The sequence below is a fragment of the Eulemur rufifrons genome, chromosome 2 (assembly GCF_041146395.1).
Source record: "Eulemur rufifrons isolate Redbay chromosome 2, OSU_ERuf_1, whole genome shotgun sequence".
In the NCBI taxonomy this organism is placed as follows: domain Eukaryota; kingdom Metazoa; phylum Chordata; class Mammalia; order Primates; family Lemuridae; genus Eulemur; species Eulemur rufifrons.
This window is the reverse complement of record NC_090984.1, coordinates 41,079,608-41,106,437: the sequence shown is the minus strand read 5'-3', so window position 1 is coordinate 41,106,437 and position 26,830 is coordinate 41,079,608. Positions and strand designations below refer to the sequence as shown.

Sequence of the window (26,830 nt, the reverse complement as noted above, 5' to 3'; positions counted from 1 at the left end):
GGAGGATCGCTTGAGGCCAGGAGTTCAAGACCAGTCTGAGCAACATAGCAAGACCCTGTCTCTACAAAAAATAAATTTAAAAAAATTAATTAATTAAGCTACCCTGTTAATGTTTTCTCACATAACCTTGTATTTGTTTCTCCACTACAAAAACCATAAAGATAGGAACTGTGTCTGCTTTGCCTAAAACTGATGCCCAGGGCTCAACATAGTGTCTCTGATCTATAATAGGTGCCCAATAATTACCTATTGAATAAATGAATGTCCAATTTCATCAGATCAAAAACACTATCAATGATAAGATACATAACTAATGTAAAAATAAGGTACATGTCAGAATTGAGTAAATACAGGCAGATTCTTCTCCAAAATGGTAGCATAGAAACAAGGCGGCTTCACTCCCCCCAAAGAAAACCAAAAACAAACAGACAGTGCTGAGATTATCACCAGCTATCTCTCCCAGAACTCAAATACAAGGATGAAACAGTTCCCAGAACCATAGAGAAGTGAAAAATCTCCAAGCAGATAGTAAGACAACTGGACTTCGATATCCACGTTGCCCCTCCCCACAATCTTCCTGGCACCAAGCATGTGAAAAGTTTTCCTTCAACTCATAGTTTTTACACTGGAAAAAGTGACATTCAAGTGGACAATCATCTTCCCCACCATCTTGTATTCCTTGGCAGGAAACCTGTCCCTGCCTCAACCCACAGGAAGCCTCACAAGTGTCTGAAGGGAGAAATATCCCTGAGGACAGCCAGAGACAAAGGGTATCACCAGTCCTAGAAACTCTGCTCTTTTACTCAGCCAAAGGAGACTTTAAATCAGAGTGGCTGTTCAGCAGCTCCAGGCTATAGCAGGTGCATTCCACAGGTCCCCTGTGCACAAACCCCTTGCTAGCTGTCACATACTCCCAGGATATCCCCTTCGGGAACTCCCTCATTTGGAAGGGCAGCATTGTTTACTAGAGCCTAGGCAAACCTGAGCTTAAGGTACCATCTAGTGCCACAAAAGAGGTAGAGATCTAGCAGAAAAAAGAAAAAGAAATTTAACAGGTAAATGCAAGGAATCTCTAAGCAAACACATCCAATAAAAACAAAAACAAGCCAGACGAGAAAAATGGAACAATTAACTAATGCTTCAATCCAAAGACATAGATGTACATCCACCAGGAAATGGCCGAGAACCATGACCTCCCCAAACAGATAAAGCAATGAACCAGCTATTGACCCTAACAAGGCAGCAATATGTGAGCTCCCTAAGAATTCAAAGTAGCAGTTTAAAGGAACTCCGAGATCTCCAAGATGACACAGAATATCAATTCAGAATTTTATAGGAAAAAATTAACATAGAGATTGAAATAATAAAAAATCAAACAGAAATCAAAGAACTGAGAAATACATTTGCTGAACTGAAAAATTCAGCAGAGGCTCTTTACAGCAGATGGATCAAGCAGAGGAAAGAATCAGCGAGCTCAAAGAAAAGCTATTTGAAAATACAGAAGAGAAAAAGGAATGAAAAGGAACAAAGATCACCTACAAGATACAGAAAATTACCTAGAAGACCAAATCTAAAAACTGTTGGTGTTCAAGAGGTATTTGAGAAAGAAAAAGAGGCATAAAGCTATGCAAAGAAATAATAACAGAAAATTTTCCAAAACATGAGAAAGAGATAAGTATCCAGATACAGGAAGGTCAGAGAACACGAAACACATTTGACCCATATAAGAGTACCACAAAGCATATAATAATCAAATTCTAAAATATCAAGGACAAAGAGAGGATCCTAAAAGCAGCAAGAGAAAAGAAGCAAATAACATATAAAGGAGCTCCAATTCATCTGGCAACAGACTTGTCAAAAAAAACCATATAGGCCAGGAAGGAGTGGGATGACATTTTCACAGTGCTAAAATAAAAAAATGCCATCCAAAAATATTGTATGCAGCAAAGTTATCCTTAAAATATGAAGAAGAAATCAAGTCTCTCCCAGACAAAAAAAAGCTGAAAGGATTCACCACCACAGACCTACCTTACAAGAAATGCTAAAGAAAGTTCTTCAACCTGCAAGAAAAAAACACTAATGTGCAAAAAGAGAACATTTAAAGATATAAAACCCACTGGTAAAAGTAACTACACAGACAAACCCAGAATAATCTCATACTGTAACTATGAAGTGCACTCTACTTATAACTCCAGTATGAAGTCTGAAAGACAAATCTATCAAAACAATAATAGCAACAGCAACCAGTTAAGAGATACACAATATAAAAAATATGGAAATTGAGACAAAAAGTCAAAATGTTGGGGGGAATGGAGTTAAAGTGGAAAGTGTTTTTTTTTCTTGTTTTCTTGTTTGTTTCTAGTTTTTTCTTTGTGAACTGAAATAAGTTGTAATTTCTCTCTTTAAAATAACTTGTTATAAGATGTTTTCTGTAAGCCTCATGGTAACCACAAAGTGAAAACTTATACTAGACACACTAAAAATAAAAAGCAATGAATTAAAACATACTACCAGAAAAAAATCACTTAACCACAGAGGAAGACAGTACAAGAGGAAGAAAGGAAGACAGGAATTACAAAACAACCAGAAAACAAGCAACAAAATGGCCATAGTGAGTCCTTACTTATCAATAATAGCACTGAAGATAAATGGACTAAATTCTACAATTAAAAGACATCCAGTGGCTAAATGGATAAAAACATAAGCCTCGACTATATGCTGCGTATAAGAAACCCACCTCACTTATAAAGACAAAGACAGACTGAAAGTGAAGGGCTGGAAAAAGATATTCCATGCAAATGTTAACCAAAAAAAAGAGCAGGAACAATTATATCCGATAAAATAGACCACAAGTCAAAGACTGTAAAAAGTGACAAAGAAGGTCACTACACAACGATAAAGGAGTCAATTCAGCAAGAGGATGTAAAAATTATAAAATCTATGCACCTAACACTGGCACACTGCAGTATATAAAGTAAACATTAATGTATCTAAAGGGAGAGATAAGTTGCAACACAATAATAAAAGGGGACTTAACCCCTGCCCCCACAGTAATAGACGGATCATCCAGACAGAAAATCAACAAAGCAACATTGGAATTAAACTATACATTAGACCAAGTAGGCCTACCAGACATTCACAGAACATTTCACCCAACTGCCACAGAATACACATTCTTTTCATCAGCACATGGAAAATTCTCCAGAAAAAAACATATCTTGGGCCAAAAATCAAGTCTCAAAAAATTCAAAAAGTACAAATCATATCAAGTATCTTTTCTGACCACGATGGGATGAAAGGAGAAATCAATTAGAAGAGGAACCTCAGAAACTATACAAACTCATGGAAATTAAACATGCTCCTGAATAACCAATGGGTCAATGAAGAAATTAAGAAGGAAATTTTAAAATTTCTTGAAACAAATGAAAATGGTAATATAACTTACCAAAATCTATGGGATAGAGCAAAAACAGTATTAAGAGGGAATTCTATGGCAATAAAGGACTATAACAAAAAAGTAGAAAGACATCAAATAAACAACCTAAGGATGCATTCCAAAGAACTAAAAAAGCAAGAATAAATCAAACCTGAGTGGAACTGGAATCTTCCTAACATAAAGAAAATGTCTGAGGTGATGGATATTCTAATTACCCAGGTTTAATTAATACACATTGTATGCTTGTATCAAAATATTACATATATCCTATAAATATATACAACTATTAGGTACCCATAATTAAAAATTAAAAATATAAAAATAAAAAAGAACACATCAAACCTAAAATTAGTAGAATGCGAGAAATGATGAAGATGAGAACAGAAATAATTGAAATTGAGACTTAAAAGAAAATACAGAAGATCAACAAAATGAAAAGTTGGTTTTCTGAAAAGATAAATAAAATCAACAAACCTTTACTTAGACTAAGAAAAAAAAAGGAAGAGCTCAATAAATAAAATCAGAAACAGAAAACAAGATATAACTGAGACCACAGAAATACAAAAAAATCATTAGAGACTATTATGAACAATTGTATGTCAATAAATTGGAAAATCTAAAAGAAATGGACAAATTTCTGGACACATACAACATACCAAGATTGAACCATGAAGAAATAGAAAAACTCAATAAACCGATAAAGAGTAACAAGATCAAAGCCACAATAAAGTCTCCTATCAATGCTGAATTTTACCAAACATTTAAAGAAGACCAAATACCAATTCTATTAAAATGCTTCAAAAAAACTGAAGAAGAGGGAATACCTCCAAACTTATTCTATGAGGTCATCATTACCCTGATATCGAAACCAGATGAGGACACAACAAAAAAAAACAGAAAATTAAAGGCCAATATCCCTGATGAATATAGATGCAAAAATCCTCAACAAAATACTATTAATAGCAAACTGAATTCAACAACGTATTAAAAAGATGATTTATCATGATGAAGTGGCATTCATCTTAGGGATGCAAGGATGGTTCAACATATGCAAATCAATAAACATGATATATCACAATAACAGAATCAAGAAAAAAACCATACGATCATTTCAATAGATGCTAAAAAAGCACTTGATAAAATTCAACACTCTTCTATTAAAAAAACTCTCAACAAATTGGGTATAAATGAAACATATCTCAAAATAATAAAGACCATATATGACAAACCCACAGCTAACATCACACCAAACAAGGAAAAACTGAAAACCTTTCCTCTAAGATGTGGAACAAGACAAACGTGCCCACTTTCACTGCTTTTATTCAACACTATACTAGCCAGAGCAATCAGAAAAGAGAAAGAAAGAAAGGGAATCCAAATTGGAAAGGAAGAAGTCAAATTATCCTTGTTTGTAGACAGCATGATCTTAGGTTTAGAAAACCCTAAATACTCTGCCAAAAAACTGTTCGAACTAATAAATAAATTCAGCAAAGTTGCAAGATATAAAATCAATATACAGAAATCAATAGCATCCATATATGCCAACAGAAAACAATCTGTAAAAGAAATAAAGAAAGCAATTCCATTTATAATAGCTATAAAGAACATAAAATACTTAGGAATTAATTTAACTGAAGAAGTGAAAGCTCTATACAAGGAAAACTATAAAACACTAATGAAATTGACGAGGACATACAAAAAATGAAAAATATTCCATATGTGTGTATTGGAAGAATTAATATTGTTAAAATGTCAATACTAAAAGCAATTTACAGATTCAGTGACATTCCTATCAAAACACCAATGACATTCTTCATAGAAATAGAAAAAACAATTCCAAAATTTATATGGAACCACAAAATACCCCAAATAGCCAAAGAAATCCTGAGCAAAAGAAAAAGCTGGAGACATCACATTACCAGACTTCAAAATATACTGCGAAGCTATAGTAAACAAATTCGCATGGTACTCACATAGAAACATATAGACCAATGGAATAGAATAGAGAACCAGATACAAATCCAAGCATTTACAGCCAACTCATTTTTGACAAAAGTGCCAAGATTTTACCATGGGGAAAGGAAAATCTTTTCAATAAATTGTGCTGGGAAAACTCGATAACCATATGCAGAAAAATAAAACTAGAACCCTATCTCTTATTATATATAAAAATCAAATCAAAATGATTAAAGACTTAAATATAAGACCTGAAACTACAAAACTCCTAGAAGAAAATATCAGGGAAATGCTCCAGGACATTGCTCTAAGCAAAGATTTTTTTGTGTAAGATCTCAAAAGCACAGGCAACAAAAGCAAAAATAGACAGATGGGACTACATCAAGGTAAAAACTTGTACAGCAAAGGAAACGATCAATAAAGTGAAGAGTCAACCCAGAATGGGAGAAAATACTTGCAAACTATCTATCTGACCAGGGATTAATAACCAGAATACATACAAGGAGCTCAAGTCAATTGCAAAGAAACAAAAACAAACAAACCAAAAAACCCCCAAATGATACAATTAAAAACTGGGCACAAGATATGAACAAACATTTCTCAAAAAAAGAAACAGGCCAGGTGTAGTGACTGACAGCTGTAATTTTAGCACTTTGGGAGGCTGAAGCAGGAGGATTGCTTGAGACCAGGAGTTCACGACCAGCCTGGGCAATATAATGAGACCCTGTCTCTACAAAAAAGTTTTTAAAAAACGAAGAAGGAAAAAAGAAAAAAAAAAGAAGACATACAGGCCAGGCACGCTGGCTGACACCTGTAACCCTAGCACTCTGAGAGGCCGAGGTGGGTGGATTGCTTGAGCTCAGGAGTTCAAGACCAGCCTGAGCAAGAGTGAGACTCCATCTCTATTAAAAAATAAAAAAAAAAAATTAGGCAAGTAAAAATAGAAATAAAAAGTTAGAGAAGTTGGTTAAGGAGTATAGAAATATAGACAGAAGTAATGAGTTCTAGTATTTGATAGTACAGTAGGGAAATTATAGTTGACAATAACTTGTACATTTCAAAATAACTAGAAAGAGAAGAACTGTAATGTTCCCAACACAAAGAGAAGCTAAATATTTGAGATGATAGATATCCTAAATACCTCGATTTGATCATTATAATTATGCATGTATCAAAATATCCCATGTACCCGACATATGTACAAAATATTAATTAAAAAACACCAACTTTACTGTATAACTTTCCTTTCATAAATAAATTTTTAAAAAAATTTTAAAGGTACCATTTTCACCTATTAAATTAGAAAATATAAAAATTTTGACAATATTGGCAAGGGGATGGGGAATTAGGAAATCTCAGGCAATGCCTTCCAAAGTATAAATCTTCACGGCATTTCTGCTATGAAACAAGCTTGGCACATTTTTTTCAAAAACCTTAAAAATGTATAAACTCTCTTACAAGTAATTTTTCATAGGATGATAGCCTAAAGAAGTTATCTAAACTATATAAAGATTTTAATAACAGAATTTGTTTCTCTAAAAGAAAAGAGAAAAAGAAAACAACTGAAAGGACCAACAAAAGGAAACTAAGGAAATTACAGCTCAGTTTAAAAATGAAATAATATCATAAAGTACATATGATCATAAAATATATGCAAGTAAAAAATGTATGGTCAAAGGGAAGTGTTCACAATATATTTCTAAGTGAAAACAATGTGTATATTTTGTGAAAAGGAAAATAATATAACATTCAAAGAACATACTTAAAATCTCAGTTGCGGTTAATTTTTGTTTTTGCAATTATTAACAAATAATCATAATATTAAAATAATAATTTAATTAGCTATCAATTATAAACATGAGTGAAAAACAGTAATCCGGTCACCGAAGCTTTAAAATACAGGCTGGTTTGCCCAAGCGAAACAGCATTTCACAAAAGGAGGTTGTTTTGAAGGTGATGAACAGAACATACATACAAATGAAGGTACTCCAGGTTAGTAACGCTTATTCATATTTATATTTTATATGCTACCTATCTCTTTGCTCAGTGCTTATAGACCTTTGTTCAACAGAAACCCCATAAAAACTGTTCAAATAAAACCCACAATTTCTACTTTGTAGCATTAATGTTTTAAATATATGTAACAGGCTAGGCTAAAAATACAAGGCTATTTGTTCATTTGATATACTGAAAGCACAACTAGATGCATGCTAAGTACCAAAGAGGAAGGCGCCCTGGAGGCATCCTAAAGGAAAAGGAGAACCCCAGAGGAAATGGTGTTAGGCCCAAGCCAGCTGCTGGCCATGGTGAGACAAATTACCAGAGAACTAAGAAGTAGAAATAATTAGATATTGAGGTTATGACATTCTTACTCAGCTATTTCCAAACTTCTGAAGAGACCAAGAGTATACTTTGCCTCCCTCAACTACCACAGCTCTAAGGTGTTAAATATAATCGTATGACTGAATTGATAGAGAAGATCAATCGAATTGAGAGGTCAGAGGTTCTCATTAGAACCGAGAGAAACTGACAAGACAATGGGGATCATAACAGAAAAATCAAAATTGATTGTCAGCGTATTTTAGCTTGCAAAAATCTCATAGTTTATGAACTAAAGGACATCTGTTCTTGAGCAAGAGTTATTCCAAGTGTATATGCTGAGAGAGTATTTTGAGAGAGAAATGCAGCACTAGCAAACAGAGGTTCAAAAAGAACTTGTGCCTCAGCCTTTTCCCCAGATGTTGAGCTGGCATCCTGTCAGTGACTTGACCACACCCTTCTAGCAGGCCAACATGGACTTCTCTGGAAATAAGAATTTCATTCTCCCTGTAATGACTAAGGAAGGATACTATTTCTTTTTATTCTTCTGTAGTGGCTTCTCACTTTAAAAAAAAAATCATCCATGAGTTTACGTATTTTTCTTAATACAAAAAACTAAAATTTTTAAATATTGCAAAATTACCACACCTAAAATTGCTTTCAATTCTTATTATAAAACATCATAGAGTTAGTTTCCCCATACTCATTTTTTCCCAATTTTTAGTTATTTTGTACTTTATATACTTCTATATTTTATATTTTTTAATAAGTACTGTTTTATAATAAAACCCAAAGTTTTTAAGATACGCTATCCTGACTCAGAAAGTTCATATTGAAGAATTTTTTCCCATGAGATAGTCAAAAATACAAATAATTATTTCTAAAAATGTTCTACAGCAGTATTTGTAAAGGTGAAAAATTGGAAACTACACAAAGGTTAATTAGTATACATATATTAATACAAAGGCTAATATAACTATAATAATATATAGCTGACCCTTGAACAACATAGGGGTTAGGGGTGCCAACGCCCTGTAGAGTCTAAAATTCACATATAACTTTTGAATTCCCCAAACTTAATTACTAATAGCCCACTGGAAGTCTACTACTAATAGCTACTAATAGCAACTGGAAGCATTAGCAATAACATTAATAGTCAATTAACACATATTTTGTGTTACATGTATTATATACTGCATTCTTACAATAAAGTAAGCTAGAGAAAAGAAATGTGATTAAGAAAATCATAACCAAGAGAAAATATATTTACTATTCATTAAATGGAATTGCATCATCATAAAGGTCTTCATCCTCCTTGCCTTCACATTGAGTAGGCTAAGGAGGAGGAGCAAGAGGAATTGGTCTTGTTGACTTAGGGGTGGCAGAGGTGGAAAGGTGGAGGTGGAAGAGAAAGTATGAGAGGCAGGCACTCTCAGTGTATCTTTATGGAAATACATCATAATTTCTGTCTGACTTTTTTCATTTCTCTAACAATGTTTCTATGTAGTACCAATCCTGCCACTGTTTGCTTTAGTTTCAGTGCCTGTATCAAGAAGGATCCATGTCGTAGAAGAAGTCTTGAACGATCAGAACTCTTCTGCCAGATGATCTAATGTCAATTTGTTTCCTGGCACTGCTTCTTCTAGGTCGTCTTCCTCATCCTCTGGCACTGGTTCAGAAGCACTCATCTCCGCCAAGTTGTCTTCTGTTAATTCCTCTGGTGTGGTGTCTATTAACTCCCAAATTTCTCCAAGATCCATATTTTAAAACCCTTCACCCCTCCATCTTTTTTTGTCATATTCACAATCTTTTTCATGATTTCCATGATTTGCTGTGTTGTAAATCCGGTGATTTACGACATGCACAACATCTGTACACAGTTTTCTCCAGCAGAAATTCATTGTTTTGGGTTTGATGGCTTTCACAGCTTTTTCTATAACAATGGCATCTTCAATGTTGTAGTATTTCCAGACTTTCATAATGTTCTATTGGAGTTCTCTTCCATGGCATTGACAATCCCTTCCATAGAGTACCTATGTTTAATGAGGCTTAAAGGTCCTTATGACCCTCTGATCTGAGGGAGAATTATAAACATTGTGTTTGGGGGCAAGTAGACTACTTTGACACCTTTGGTGTTGAACTCATGGGACTCTATGGCCAGGGGCACTGTCCAGTATCAAAAGAACTTTAAAGCAGTCCCTTACTGGCAAGGTACTTCCTGACTTCAGGGACAAAGTATCAAAGGAACCAATCCAAGAAAAGCTTTCTTTTTGTCCATGCCTTCTTATTGTGCATCCAAAAGACTGGCAGCTGGTGTTTATCTTTTCCCTTCAAGACTCAGGGGTTAACAGCTTTATAGGTAAAGGCAGTCCTGATTATAAACTAGACCACAGTTTACAAAACAGTAAAGTTAGCCTATCCCTTCTGCCTTAAATCCTGGTGCTTGCTTCTCTTCCTTACTAATATATGTCCTTTGTGGCATTATTTTCCAGAATAAGGTATTTTCTTTTTTTTTAGCACTTCTCTTTTAAATAATTTATTTTACACCTATTTATACCACACAGCATGTTTTAAACACTGACATATAAAACCCTAATAAGATAAAGCAAAGACAAAAAAAGCTATCTTATTAGAAACAAGATACACCATCACTTACAGTCTTCAAACATTATTGCACTTTTAACTTCATAATTTGACAAAGTATTCATAAAACAATCTTCAGGCTAGTTTTAACAGACAAAAAACACCTTTAAACAGACATAACCATCCTAAATTGTTTATTAGGTATGAATTTACAACCATTACTTATATTAGCGGTAATGGTGGAGCTGGAGAGTGTTGTGCCTTCTCCAAGCTGCACGGCGAGAACCACCAATAGTGTGGTGGAACTTACGGCCCTTTCCAAGGCCATGGCTCTTGCGGCCTGCAGATGTCAGCCCACGCATCTCCCTGTGCTTGTGGACCGGTTTGGTGATGCACTGGGTGTCAGGATTTCTTCTGATAGCTTTATAGAATGCATCGAGGATAACCTCAAAAAATCTGTGCATGGAATCTTCACCAACCCAGTAAGAATTCAGGACTCTTGGAGCCCCAAAGTGGCATCCAGCTCAATACTGGGCAACAGACTGAAGGCTTCGAGCAAACTTTAGCTGGTTAACACCATGATGGACAGGCTTGCCATAGGCTGCACCTTTAGGAACTGGGCGTTTGCAGCCACTACGGCGCACACGAATCCTATATATGACATAACCCTGCTTGGCCTTGTATCCCAGTCTGCACACTTTATCCGGCTGGGTGGGGCCGGGAGCCCTGTGGAGTGCAGAGAGCTGGCGTTATTGCCAGGAGTGGACCCTCGGAAGAAAGCGCATCACATCAGACTGCTTCTTCCTCCATAGGTCCTGGATGTACTTGTACGCGCCCATCTTGGCGTACCTGATGGCTGCCGCCAGATGGAAAGGGCCAGAATAAGGTATTTTCATCTGCATTAAAAACTTGTTCAGGCCGGGTGCGGTGGCTCACGCCTGTAATCCTAGCACTCTGGGAGGCCGAGGCGGGTGGATCGCTCAAGGTCAGGAGTTCGAGACCAGCCTGAGCAAGAGCGAGACCCCGTCTCTACTAAAAATAGAAAGAAATTATCTGGCCAACTAAAATATATATAGAAAAAATTAGCCGGGCATGGTGGCGCATGCCTGTAGTCCCAGCTACTCGGGAGGCTGAGGCAGTAGGATTGCTTAAGCCCAGGAGTTTGAGGTTGCTGTGAGCTAGGCTGATGCCATGGCACTCACTCGAGCCCGGGCAACAAAGTGACACTCTGTCTCCAAAAAAAAAATAAATAAATAAAATAAAAACTTGTTCAGCTAGGTTCAGTGGTGTGTACCTGCAGTCCTAGCTACTTGGGAGGCTGAGGCAAGAGGATCACTTGAGTCCAGGAGTTCAAAGCCAGCCTGGGCAATATAGCAAGGCCTACTCTCTTAAAAAACAAAAACAAAAACAAAAACAAAACAAACAAAAACCTGTGCAGGCAGGTATCCTTTCTACTCAATTATTTTCTTAATGGCATCTGGGAACTCATCTGCTGCCTCTTGGTCAGCAGAAGCTGCTTCTCCTGTTATCTTGACATTTTTAAAGAAAACCTCTTTCTAAAATTATCAAATCATCATTTGATAGCATAAAATTCTTCACCTTTAGATCCTTCACCTTCCTTTTACCTTAAGTTGTCATTTAATGACTTCACTTTTTCATATCATAGTCTACAGTTATGCTTTTTTTTATTTTATGAGACAGGGTCTTGTTCTGTGGCTTAGGCTGGAGTGCAGTGGTGCAATCATAGCTCACTGCAACCTCAAACTTCTAGGCTCAAATGATCCTCCCACCTCAGCTTCCCAAGAAGTTAGGACTAAAGGTGCACGCCACCATGCCTGGATAATGTTTTAATTTTTTTTTTTTTTTTTTAGAGGCAGGGTCTCGCTATGTTGCCCAGGCTGATCTCAAACTCCTGCCCTTAAGCAGTCCTCCTGCCTTGGCCTCCCAAAGTCCTGGGATTACAGGTGTAAGCCACCATGTCCAGCTGGTACACCTTTTTTATAGCAATCTTGCACCTACACAAAAGCTGCATTTTATATGATATAAACAGGTATTTTACAAAAAGTGTACGGTTTTCATGCGTGCTGGCATAGCTGCAGTGACAGTTTCACCAATTTCCCTTTCCTTTTTTTACATTGGTCCTTATACTGGATTCCTTTATCTTGAAATGGTAGGCAACTACAGCTGCAGACCTTAATCTACAGAATATATCAAGCAATTCAACTTTTTCTTGTAATGTCATGACTTTTCTCTGCTTCTTGGGAGCACTTCCAGCATCACTAGTGGCACTTCACATGGGTACCATGGTGTTAGTCAAGGTTTACAGTATTGCACTAAGCACAATGAAAAATACATGAAAACCTTGAGAGATCATTTTTTACTGTGATGTGCAATTTACTGGAGAGATGAAGTGCTTAGGTGGAGGTGATTAGCATCACATGGCATTTTAAGTAGAGACTCAGCAACACTACAATAGCAACATGAGATGGCTACGAAATTATTACAGTAGTACAGTATGTGCTACAGTTAATTTTATGTAGTTATGATTTAATACTGCATCTTTGTTTACATTTCTTTTAACCATAAATGGCATCATGTACTATCTACACTTATATAAGTTTTGATAAATTTTAACTTTTTATAGATTTGTATATATTTTATGGTCATAAATGATAGAATAGACTAATATCTACACATATTTTATGAATTAATGACATATCTTTTTCCTAATTTTTTGATATTTCTATGCTACACAGTTCATCTGTGAATTTTTTCAAATTGTTGCAAATCTCTAAAAAATGTGCTAATATATTAATATTTATTGAAAAAAGTCTGCACATAATGGACCCACACAGTACAAACCCATGTTGTTCATGGGTCAAATATATAGTTAACAGATTGTAGTATAGTTATACGATGTAATGCTTAAAAAAAAGGTAAGTCTATATGTACTGATATGGAAAGATACTGTTAATTAAAAAAGAGCAAGTTGCAAAACATTACCACTGCATGATCCTATCTTTGTTTAATATATATTCATAAAATATATTTGTATACCCACATAATATAGTGGCTTGGAATTCACAGATTATCATTTGTGGTTTCCACTCTTTGTGAACAATGCTGAAAGTCCCTGACATTTTGAACATTTATAATCTCAAACTCTGGGCCTCAAGCGATCCTCCCACCTAGGCCTCCCAAAGTGCTGAGGTTACAGCCATGAGCCACCTACAGCCAGCCATGAACATTTATCATTCTGCCCAGTCATGAATGAGTCACACTCCTGTAAGATCTCTCTGGGAAAGGGAGACCAGAGCTGGACAGGAGGCCTGGCCTTGCCGGGACTCCATCTCAGCATGGCTTTGCTCTTCTCCACTGGTCTGAATTTTTGCTCCTGAAGAGATAAAAACTGTTTCTTTGTAGGAGAGAGCTGTGAAAGAAGGCCTATTTGCACCTGTGAGGGAAGTGAAGCTTGTGTAAAGAGGTCTCTGAAAGTGACTGTTCTAATCAATACTGCCTCCTTTCTCCCAAACCCCACATCCTCACTTAGTATCACCTTGAATATATACAGGTTTTATTTGTTAATAATACCTCAATAAAGCTGAAAAGAAATTCAGCTTTAATTTTCTATAGCATGTCTATTGATTTTTCATGTGTGAAATAAGAACTAAATTACAATCACCATGGAAACTTGATTGCCAAACAACTACAAAGTCTTTAGCTAAAACCCAAATCACCTCAACTATATCATCTACAATTTGATCTATTTATATTCAGCTTTTAACCTATCCAGGAAACCCCTAACTATTTCAAACCCTACAGTTGTTCAGAGAGTGTAAATTCTCAGAATCAGAAGAGAGCTTAAAGATGATCTGGTCCAAACACCTCATTCAAGAGGAAACTAAAGCTCTAAGAGGGCCGGGCGCGGTGGCTCACGCCTGTAATCCTAGCACTCTGGGAGGCCGAGGTGGGCGGATCGTTTGAGCTCAGGAGTTCGAGACCAGCCTGAGCAAGAGCGAGACCCCATCTCTACTAAAAATAGAAAGAAATTATATGGACAGCTAAAAATACATACAGAAAAAATTAGCCGGGCATGGTGGTGCATGCCTGTAGTCCCAGCTACTCGGGAGGCTGAGACAGGAGGATCACTTGAGCTCAGGAGTTTGAGGTTGCTGTGAGCTAGGCTAACGCCACGGCACTCACTCTAGCCTGGGCAACAGAGTGAGACTCTGTCTCAAAAAAAAAAATAAAATAAAAAAAATAAAGCTCTAAGAGCAAAGCTGGTTCAAACCAGAGCCTATACAAGATCTAGGATCCCCTGACCCCTGAGGCCCTCTCTGGCTTCCCTCCCCGCTCAGAATCAAAGCTAATAGATCTATAAGATATTGTAGGGTCTTCATAATCATGTCCACTGACTAACTTCAGAGGTTAGGACTAGCATTAGGTTCAAGTACATTTATCCACATTGCCAAAATCCCAGTCAGCCCTTATAAAAACCAGGTGGTGTGTCTGTAAGTCATGATTGACATATTGCTGCAACAGATGCTAGGAATGTCCTTGTTGAAGATCTGGGCAAATGGTTTCTAGAAATGAAAAATAGGTTTTGGGCTGGGCATGGTGGCTCATGCGTGTAATCCCAACACTTTGGGAGGCCAAAGCAGGAGGATTGCTTGAGTCCAGAAGTTCGAGACCAGCCTGGGCAACATAGCAAGACCGTATCTCTACAAAAAAGAGAAATAGTTTTAATGCGAACAAAAATTGCCTAGAGATTGTACAAGATTTTCTATTAATATTTGACTTTATACCGTAACTGATTCTGTTTGGTTGCACATGTAGTTATTATGTGTATTCTATTCTATGCAATGTTCTAAGAATTGCAAAAACAAAAATGAGTAAGATGTTGTCTCTCCCTTCAAAGTTCTGCTGATGAGATGGACTCACACAGACACTGTCAATATGATGAAGGAAGTGTTGTGATGGAGGTATGCACAAGGTGCCACGAGAGCTCAGTAGAGGCAAACCTCGCCCACCTTGGGCAAAGGAATGGAGCACACGATGGCATCCTAAAGGAGGGGATTCTTGGATTGGGGCTAGAAGGACAAATAGGAGCTAACCAGGCAAATGGGGGATGCATGTTCCAGACAAAGACATGAGTAAAGACATAAAGATGTATAACAGGATGAAATATGTGTGAGGAATAACAAGTAGTTTAGAATCACAGTAGCAGGAAATGGGAAGAGGCTAGAGAAATTCCCAGAGCTCAGATCGTGAAAGGACTGGCACATAGTAGGTACTCAATAAATAGTCATTGATGAAAGAATTGGCTACATCTTTCATCAAGGAAAAGGGATAAGCATGTGGTTATATATGTTGGGCATATTTTATATATTCATTTTGTTAGTAGAAACAGAAAATAATCAGTACTATTCTATATCAGTAGGATTATGAGACCACAACTCAGTCAGCAAGAACGTGGCTCACTCAGCATGATACTTGGAGACCCAGGCATAATAAAGACATAGTGGCTAGACAGTTGTGATATCCTTATGATCACAAGAGAGAAAAGAGCTAGAGTGGTGTCTGCACAGAAGACATAGGCCAAAGATCATACGGAGAAAAATGAAAGGGGGTACTCAGGGTCTGTGAGCTTAGAACTTCTTGGACATAGCAACTATCTCTTTTTTCTCTCACTGTCAGTATTTTTCTCTCCATATTTTCTCTCCCAACATAAATAAACCAAGTATCTGTGACTCTACCTGGCCTTCCTCATGGCATCACATGGAAGAAACCCTGAGCTGTGAGGGAATAGAACTCATGTTCTTAGTGGATGTTTTTTGTGAGTGGGCTTGAGTTCTTTGCTGCTGCTAAAGCGGGAGGAAGATACCCAGAGCTTGGAGAAAGAGGAGTCAACATTATCCATACTCTAATAACTCCATATTGAACATACTGAAAAACACAGGAATGCTGGGCTAGAGTAGGTTTTCAATAATTATAAGAAAACAGAAGCAATGAGGTTGATAAGGGAGGCTGATACCATAACTACTGGCTATAAATTCTAAAACCTTTTCATCACACTTACATCAAAACTCAACAAGGTAAAATTTATCCTTTTGATATCACTAACATTGATTTTCTGTTCATGGTGTATCTTTTTTTTTTTTTTTTAATAAAAAGTAAGACTGTAGGGGAGGGCAGAGGTATATGGGAACTCAGTACTTTCTGCTCAATTTTGCTGTGAACCTAAAACTGTTCTAAAAATAAAGTTTTTTTTTTTTTAAAAAAAGTGAAACTGATCCATTAGTATAGAAGTTGTAGCAGCTTAAGGCTAAGTGCCTGAGGCCCAGAGGTTCCTAATCCCTTGCTCCTAAATTGTGACTCTGGTCCCTGGTGCCCTTAGACTACCTACCTGTTCCTGGCCCCTCCAGGTATCTAAGGTCTCCTGTGGTTGCAAGGGGCTGAGACTCACTAAGCTCACTCATGTGAAGGATAAGCAGGACACATATCAAGAATACAAGGGAAACAAAAGAATGAGGAACCAAAGAAGGACCAAGTCTCACAGAGGCAATAACTGAAGCATAGTACTGTTTGCATGGTAGGCCCAGAAGCTCAGCAGTGGGAATTCATAGCCTTTCTGATATACCACCGCTAATGGAGGCATTACTGTCAATGTGTCTACACCACTCTTCTCTGGTTTATCTTTTCTATACTCCTTATTTGCAATTCCCGAAACAGAACATTTGATGGCTCTGTTTAATATTATTACCTCTGTTTAGTCTGCCCTTTTGAGACCAGGCCACATCAAAAGGCCCTCACCAGCCTGAGGGTGGGCAATCCTTGGGTCAAGAGCTCCTCTGATCCAGTCAGCTTGGCTGTATTATTTGAATTCTCAGTAGGAGTCCCAAGTGGGGGGAGTACAGTCACCCTTAGAAGGGACTGTGGACAGCAAGCTCTGTGAATTCATTTATGATACACTATGATAGCAGCAATGGCTCAGAAGTTTCAGGACTAGGGAATGGAAAAAGTGACATCTGGGTGGCATTAGAGACAGATCGATATAAAAGTATGTGTGCAAGGCCTTTAGCAGCCAGGACACACCTAGACATTCCTGAAAAACCCACTCTCAGCACTCAGCATTCCTTCTCCATCCACAATTTTGAAAAGCATGTCCTACTTCCCAACATTCTAGGAACTGAGGTATATTAATCAAGCAAATGAGATCTTAAAAGACATCATTGCAAGAATCTATTATATAGATGAATTTTTTCCTTAGCTTATGGCTGTGTTCACACCCTTATAACAGCCCTACTTGTGGTTCTTGAACTCACTTGAGGCCACGAGCTCTGAGACTAGCCTAAGCAACACAGTAAGACCCTGTCTCTACAAAAAAAATTTTAAAAATTAGCTAGGTCTGGTGGCATGCATGTGTTTAGTCCCAGGAGGCTAGGGTGGGAGGGTTGCTTGAGCCCAGGAGTTTGAGGCTGCAGTGAGCTATGATCACACTACTGCACTCTAGCCTGGGCATCAGGAGACCCAGTCTCAAAAACAAAAAGCACTGTAGGGACAACTTTCTTGATCTCTTTTCAAACATATGTTGGTGAACACTAGAATTGCTGAGCTCTAACACATGATTAAGTGGGCCAGGAAAAAAAGGTAAGTAATCTTTGGAGCCTCATTTTAAGAAAAATTAAGGTGATTAGATTCATTCACTAAATAACTATACAAGCAAAACCAAAATTATTCTATGGCAATTGTAGCCAGTTGAACATATTATGGGTGTGCCTTGATTTTTACACATTACATTTTCCTGAAAAATATATTCGAATTAGAATGCAAAGAAGCAGAAGACAAGAGGCCCTGGCTAGTTGGCTAACCATGACAAAAAACACACATATACACACCCTTTTTTTTTTTTTTTTGAAAATAAGAATGTGGATCTGTTCTAGTAGCCAGAGAGGGTGGAGGAAAGCATTTTGCCCTTCTAGTTCTTTTTATTACCAGAAAAAGACAAAGCGGGAGATGAAATCAACTTTAATCCTAATCTCTGTTTCAGTCTTCACAGGCTTTAGCAGATCTAAATATTCCAAAGTGATCCTAACATGAGATACCAGGGAATATAGAGTACATTTTTATGTTCCTAAATTAACAAGACAACTTTGTAGACAGAACCGTAAGTTTCAAGTATTTCCTTATTCCTCCAAATATCCTCTGACTTCAATATTTTTTTTAATTGAATAAACTGTCTCTTCTTTTTGAGTGATTATAAAAAACAGAGAAGCAGAGCTGAATAATTACGGAAATTTTCATAGCTAGGAAGCTATGATTTTCATTTCTAATTAATCTTCAACTGATACTGAATTGCTTAATACTTTAAATTACCCCTTCTCTACTGATGATCTGTAAATGATAGTCTTTAAAAGGGAATAAAAAATTCATTATGTGAAAAAAGACTATCAGGTGATAAGTCATTTCTAATGTCAAAAAATGTTTTAGGATGTTGAATTTGAACAAAGTAGTGCATATTCACAGATACTATTGAAATTAAGGGGACAATTAGAATCCTAGAGAGTTCAAGTTTTCTGTCACATGAGTTAAGTGGCCTATTTAAAAGAAGTCAGCTGATATCTACATGAGACCTCTGATTAGATCATAAGATACTGAAATCTAGAACAAGGTCTGTTTAGAAATCGTTACCCTAGCTAGTATTGACCAATGTTATTGAAAGAAAACAAAAAGAAAAATATAAATCAGCATAATCTTTACAGTTTTAATTTTTTTAGATTTATAAAGTAACCTCTTGTATAGGTACTAACTATACATGTTTCTACTATATTAATGTAATTTTACACATCATAGCCAGAAACAGGAGTGGGTTTTAGGTAGACTATCAAAAATTAAAAAATAAATAACACACAAACTTTTGGTTGAAAAAGCCCCACAACTTTAACAGAAAAGACAAAAATAAAGATTGCTGCACTGTTTTATAGCATTATGATAATGCTACTAATTAATGATAAATAATTAAATTTCTTAAATTTTTCCTCTAACAACTAGCAAACCTATTTGTCAGCTCAAAATGTTGCTCCTTTGGAAACACTATAATAAATTGTTTAGGCTGAACCTTAGAAATGATTTCAAAGCCTCGCATTAAGTAACTACATAAAATTATTTTAAGCTACTATTTCTCACCATAAACAAGCAGTCACAAGGACATGGTTCTATCAACAGTTCCAGTGCACTGTCTGGGGAATGGACACGCTTGAAGCTCTGACTCGGGGGGAATGGGGGACCCATGGGCAATATACTGAACTTTTGTACTCCCATAATAAGCTGAAATAAAAAAAAAACAAAACAGTTCTGTGGTAAATTGTTTTTTAATTTTTATAAATTGTTTTTAATTTTTTTGTTTGTATTTTTTGGGAGACAAGGTCTTGCTATTTGCCAAGCTGGCCTTGAACTCCTGGGCTCAAGCAATCTTTCCACTTTGGCCTCGCAAGTAGCTGGGACTACAGGCATGCACCATCACGCCCAGCTCATTTTTATAAGCTGTTTAAATAACATTCCTCTTCTGTATTTATCCTGCTCATAGTCAAATCAAACTCAGTATGCATTTATTCAGTCTCTCTTGTGAGCAAAGTTCTGCATTAAACTGGGAGTTGGGGGAGATAAAACAAGGAGGATAACAGCATAGTCTGTTCTCTGCTTGCCAAGTCCAGGACCCTCTTCCTGATCCACAGCAAAAGGAGGTCAAAGAACCATGTCCATTTTAATCCTCATAGCCCTAACATTGAGCATTACTACTTGTGTTTTATAGATGAAAAAACTGAGGTTGGGTGAGTTAAAGTTAGCCTGGCCAAGAAAACATGGTTAGTTAAGTAGTAGAGGCGGGATTTGATCCAAGAATGTCTGGCCTCAACTTTCATTCTCTTTCCACTACACTTTCTAATTCAAACCTCAGCTCAAATACTGTTAATACTTTTTCACAGTGGCCATCTTTTTAAATTAGTTGCTTTATTTTCTTCCCAGTTTTAAAGAGACTGGATCCGTTAGTAAATTCCAAAAATCAGTTTTTTCCAGTTGAAATCAAACAAAAGCTTTTTGCGAATTTTTTTTAAAAATACTGTAGTTGCATAGATAAAATTCCTCAAAAAGCAGGAAAAAAAGGGAAAGGAAATGACACACAGGAAAGGAAAAATAAGGACGATGTTATAAAGAAAAACAGCATTATACTTTCCCGTTTGTTGCTTCACTGAAAGGCTAAGAGGAGTGGAGGCCAATTCTAAAGGCCAAGGGTACACACCTGACCAGTGTCATGCCCATTGGAGTCATCAGATGTTTACAACCGAGGCTCTGTGGAAGATTCCCCACAAAGACACACCAACACTTAGACACACAGGTGAAGGAGACAGAGTCTCAAATGTCAGCAGGGAGATGTGGGCTTTCTTAAGAAAGTAACGAATCAGTATTTGTGTTATGTATGAATGTTTTTTAAATATCTTTTCAGAAGACTCTGTGATATGAGTTTTACCTCAATATTAAAAATTTAGGAGCTTTCAAAGAAGAGAAATAGGTCATATGACACAAAACTATTTACCTAGGGAACGTATGGACCAGTGTGCTAAAATAGGTTTACACTACCACATTTCCTGGTTTCAATTTTGCACTACCCTTGGCCATCATTCTTGGCCGACTGAAGAAACCAGCTTACTTGTATGGCTAGAGTTCCCCTCACTTCCTTGTTTCTAAACAGCTCTACTTTAAACAGTCTGCTGAGATGACCTATCTACCGAGAGCCCACCCTTTGGGTTCTAGCAGTACTAGATAATGGCAATATAAATAGTAAGAAAACTTTATAACTTTGGGTGAGGCATCCTCACCTATTAGGATGCCTACTACAAAAAAGAAAATAACAAGTGTTGAAGAGCATGTGGAGAAACTGGAACACTTGTGCACTGTTAGCGGGAATGTAAAATGGTACAGCCACTATGCAAAACAGTATGGTGGTTTCTCAAAAAATTAAACAGAATTATCATATGATGTAGCAATCCTACTTCTGGGTAGAAACCCAAAAGAATTATTAATAAAAGCAAAGTCTCAAAGAGATATTTGTACACACATGCTCATAGAGGCATTATTCACAATAGCTAAAGGGTAAGGGCAACCCAATTGTCAATCAGTGGATTAATGAATAAACAAATGGATATATTCATACAATGGAATATTATTCAGCCTTAAAAAGGAAGGAAATTCTGATACACGTTACAACATGGATGAACCTTGGGGATATTATGCTACATGAAATAAGCAAGTCACAAAAAAACAAATACTATATGGTTCCACTTACATGAGGTACCTAGAGTAGTCGAATTTATAGACACAGAAAGTAGAGTTGTTGTTGCCAAGGGTTAGAGGTAGGGGAATAAGGAGTTGTTTAATGGGTATAGAGTTTTAGTTTTGCTAGATGAAGAGTTCTGGAGATTGGTTTACAAGGTCAAACTTACATGTATTTTACCACAATTAAAAACAAAATTTTTTAAAGGATACAATTATATTCTAAACGTTTATTAAATACCCAACTATCCAGCCATTTCAAAAAGGCACATCTCCAAAAATGACCTCTGATAACTACATTGGACCTTTGCTGTTAGATTATTCCTACAGAGCTGAATTAAGAGGAATCTAGTAACTCATTAATTAGAACTTTGTTACTGAGATATGGAAGGATTTCGTTGCACAGCAAATTAATGCATGTTGGGATCTACAGTTTTTAGTAGGGTTCTGATGTCTTCTATTTTATATTTTTATAGTCTTAATATGTTTTTCTAAAAAAAGATCCCTACATTTCCACCTACATCATAATACCTAGTCACAATGGCACTGTCCCAACACCAGATAATTAAAGTCTGTTTTTGCTCAGAGATGTCTGCCAGGGTTGGTACCTGAAAGGCAGGTAATTAACACTAGGTCATGTACTTTTGATTGGATTCTCCAAAGTATGATGAATCAGACTCCAAGTGTCAGAAGATCTAGTCTCATGCTAATGAAAACAAAGATATTTACTGTTAGAGCCCCTTTTATCCAAGCACATCAATGTGCTTGGCAAACATTAATCAAATGGAAATTAAGCCATATCCTCAGGATATACGAAGGCATTAGGCTTTCAAAAACTCATACAAGAAGGCTCTAGATCCAACTACCAATTTACAGAGCAACACATTAAACTACACCATGGCAATATAATTAGCAAAAGCCAGAGTGTGGGAAACCATACAGGAAAAATGACCCAGTGTTTTCAACAAAATTAATTTCAAGGATGAAAGAAAAGAAAAAGAGATAGAAATGGAACTTATGGATAAAGAGAGACTTAAATGAAGTATAAGGGCTAGGCATGGTGGCTCATGCTTGTAATCCCAGCACTTTGGGAGGCTGAGGCAGGAGGATCACTTGAGACCAGCTCAAAACCAGCCTGGGCAACACTGCAAGACCCTGTCTCTATAAAAAATAAAAAATTAGCTGGGTGTGGTGGTGTGTGCTGGTACTCCCAGCTACTCAGGTGGCTGAGACAGGAAGATCACTTGAGCCCAGGAGTTTGACGTTATAGTGAGCTATGATCATGCCACTGCACTCCAGCCTGGGTGACAGAATGAGACCTGGTCACTTAAAAGAAAAAGTATCAACTAGTTGCAATATCTCAACCTAATTCAAACAAACTGTAAAAAAAGATTATAACATTTATGAGACAATTGGAAATGTAAACACTGGCTTGATATTTGATGATATTAAGCAATTATTATTAATAGTTTTAGGTATGATAATGGTATTATGGTTATATAAATATGTATTTTATATAAATTTTGTTGTTGTTATTAAGTGCTTATATTAGAGATGTTCTGTCAGGGACTCCTGAGACCAATCCCAGGTTCAGAGATTTGGTAGGAGGGCTCACAGGGCTCAGGGCCAAGATCTATTAGAGCAAAAGGACACAGAGCAACATCAGCAAAGGGAAAAGATGCATGAATAAATCTGAGAGGAAACCAGATACAAGCTTCCAAGGGTCTTCTCCCAAGGAGTCATATGGTATGGGCTTTATCTCCCTACCAACTAGTTGCGACAATGTTCTCTACCAGAGAAACTCATTAGGGCATCATTGCTCAAAGTTTTTATTGAGGCCTGGTTACATACCAAGACTTCAGACACCCTGAAAGAAAGCACATGTTCAGCATAAACCATGTGGCACAAAGCGTAGGCACAGTGAGCTACCATCAGTTAGGGTGGTAAGAACCCTCCCAAAAGCCAAATTCCCAGATACCAGCCAAAGGCCAACCTTGTAAACAGATCTTTCAAAGGACAGCAATCAGGCCTGCTATACTAACTTTTTTCTGCACAGATAAATATTGAAATATTTGGGATGAAATAACAGTATGTCTGGAATTTGCTTCAAAATAATATGGCAGGGCAAAAATGGGTGAGGGTATAGATGACATAAGACTGATCAAGAGTTGATACTGTGGAAGCTGAGGAATGGGTATATGGGTATTTATTATACTCTTCTATTTTAGCATATGTTTTAGATTTTCACTTAATAAAAAGGTTTGTTTGTTTTTAATCATAGGAGAAAACTCAGAACTAGTGCTTAGGCTGTGTAAATCAATAGGGCCTGCAGGCTGATGGAGATGAGAACCAGAGCTTATAGAACCCTAAGGCTGCTACCAAGGTCTGAGGGAAGAAAGGTTATCTCAAACCATGTGTGAAAAATGATTTCAGCCTTGATACTTGAGTCAGTTAACATATTCTAAAGGATAGAAATAGAAAAGGTAGTCTTTTGTCTAAGGCAAACTATATTTCAGAGCCAGAAGTTTGAGAGTAATTTAATTATAGCCACAGATTAAATAGCTGGTGATTGATCTTAAACAACCTATAGAGCACTGCAAATCAGATGTATTATACTTCGAATCATTAATTGCTGAGCTAGAAAATATATACATAGCCACTCTTTCCCACTAACAAAGAATGGAGAATGTTTCCTCCATTTAAAAATGTGTTCTTTAACCCCGTTTCATGCTCATACAATATTATTATACCCTAGAAGACATTAGCCTCAACGTTACTAAAACCTTGACAACAAGTTCCAAACACCAGAGATCCAGAGCATTCTGAGTTACTGCTATACAACATCCATGGATGCCATTAAATTTTGGTTTACTTTGGTGGGGTATACAGAACTGAAAAAGGTGGGGAAAATACAGGCAAAAGTATATCCTTTCCTATGAAATTACAAATAATCTGTATCTAATAATACATTATTTGAAACACAAATATTATGAAACCATGTTTTAGCTTATGTCATACAAGAGCGAAAATAACAACTAAAAGCCCAAGGGTGAACTACCAGCATAATAAGCTTCCCTGCTTGGTCCCTCACGTTAACACTCCACAATATGACAGTTCAACCTGTAACAGACAGAAAAGAATGAGGCAGGGAGGACTAGATCAAATCAACAGTACAGAATCAAACATCTTCCCTCTATCATGTGACAAAAACACGTTTATTACTGAATGGTGTCATCTTTGGTCTCCAAACAAAAAGCATTAATGACTTATCATCAAAACATTCCCTATTAGTGGGGAAGCCTTCTCACTAATCCATCCACATTCTGTTATCTAATATAACCAAAAACATAAGATTAAAATCTCTGGCTGGGGACCAGAACAAAGCATACAGACATACACAAGGGACCAAGGGGCTTCTTGGTTCTATACTAATATATACAGATGTTTTTTACCAATGGAAATCGTTTAATGGTAGATTACAAATACTACAATATTTAGTCACTGAGTTTCTTCACAATAACATTCTGATGAAATAAAAGATAGAATGTTATTTCTTGTTATCTGTTATCTAGGTACTAGGTGCCCAGCTACAGGCAAGTGTTAATGATTCTGCTGAATTTATCTACTTGAGCATTTTTAGAATGGTTGACAGGATATCTGAAATAAAATTTTCATAATTTTAAAATTTTTTTATATTTTTCATGATGTCTCACTCTGTTGCCCAGGCATCATCATAGCTCACTGTAACCTCAAACTCATGGACCCAAGCAATCCTCTTTCAACAGCCTCCTGAGTAGTAGGGACTATAGGCCCGCACCACCAAGCTTGGCTAATTCTTTCTTCTTTCTTTCTCTCTCTCTCTCTTTCTTTCTTTCTTTCTTTCTTTCCTTTCTTTCTTTTTTTTGTAGTGATGTGGTCTCACTGTGTTGCTCAGGCTGGTCTCAAAACTCCTGGCCTCAAGCAATCCTCCAGCTTCTCCCTCCCAAAGTACTAGGATTATGGGCAGGAGCCATCGCCCTGGCCCAGAAATTGTTACTTTACCTACTAGAAAGATTCCTTAAAATGACTCAAAAGAAAGTTTACATCAAATCATCTGAATAATTAGTGCATTTAAATAAGACAAATACTTAAACAGACACTTATAATAGCTCAACAAAGGACTTCTGATTCTAGATGTGATGGAGTAACATGTATCAGACTCACATTCTCTCTGAGAACAACTATAAAGGCTGGACAAAACGCGAAGAAAAAAAAAAACCAAAAAAACCCCAACAGACTGAAGGTATTGTAGACCAATCGAAAAAGCATGATTTGAGTGGCCAAGATCCCAAGGAGCAGGGGGCACTGAGGTGAGCTCTGTATTTGTTGCTACATTTCTCCTCAGGTCATTTGCCAAATCACCCTGTGGGATGTGGTGGCTGAGCAGAAAGTGTTAATCCAGAACTTGTGGCAATCTCACTGGTCTAAGAAGACAAAAGTCAGTAGCCTTAAACTCCAAGACTAAAGGGGCTAAGATCTCAAAGATAGGCCCAGTTGCCTACAGTTTCCCCTTTGAGCATTTGGTCAGTTTCTAAACTGCAAATGTGCAGGGAAAATGGCTAAGAAACCAAGCAGAAAGCAACCACTAAGAAACTAAACAGCTAAGAAGAGATTTGGGTAACTGAAGTGCTGAAGTGACAAAAAATGGAGTTGAAAGCCAGGAAGGAAGAAAGATCTGGTGAATATACCCAGCCTTTCAGTTGAGATCCTGAAAACATTATACTCTAAGATGAAAGGCAAATTGGAAATTTACTAGCTCTTACAACGCTTGAAACACAGTGAAACATCACAACTCCTAAGTGGACAAGGTTATCCATCTAGCTGCCAGAAGAAAATTAAATCATTTCTGGAAGAAGATATATGATCCAGAGCCTCTATAATTTTGCATATAGAATGTGCTCCATTCAATCAAAAATTAGCAGGCATGCCAGCAAAAAGGACTAAATGACCCAAAACCAAGAAAATAAATGACAAGAGAAAAGGACCCACAGGTGACCCAGATATTGGAGTGTTCAAACACAGACTTCAAAATATCTTATTAATATATTCAAAAATATGCAAATAGTTTGATGTTATCAGATAATTTGAATTATTTTTAAAAGGCAAGTAGAACCTTTAGAACCAAAAAAATACAATAACCAAAATTAGGAATTCAGTAGATGGATTATG

At 36.9% G+C, this 26,830-nt stretch overlaps 1 protein-coding gene and 1 pseudogene across 1 annotated transcript in view; both read right to left on the bottom strand.

Moving 5' to 3' along the window:
* MYO5A (myosin VA) overlaps nucleotides 1-26,830 on the bottom strand; it is a 195,255-nt gene that overhangs the window by 141,892 nt on the left and 26,533 nt on the right. The gene's annotated exons all lie outside the window — the stretch shown is intronic.
* On the bottom strand, nucleotides 10,478-11,133 carry LOC138375819 (large ribosomal subunit protein eL15-like; annotated as a pseudogene).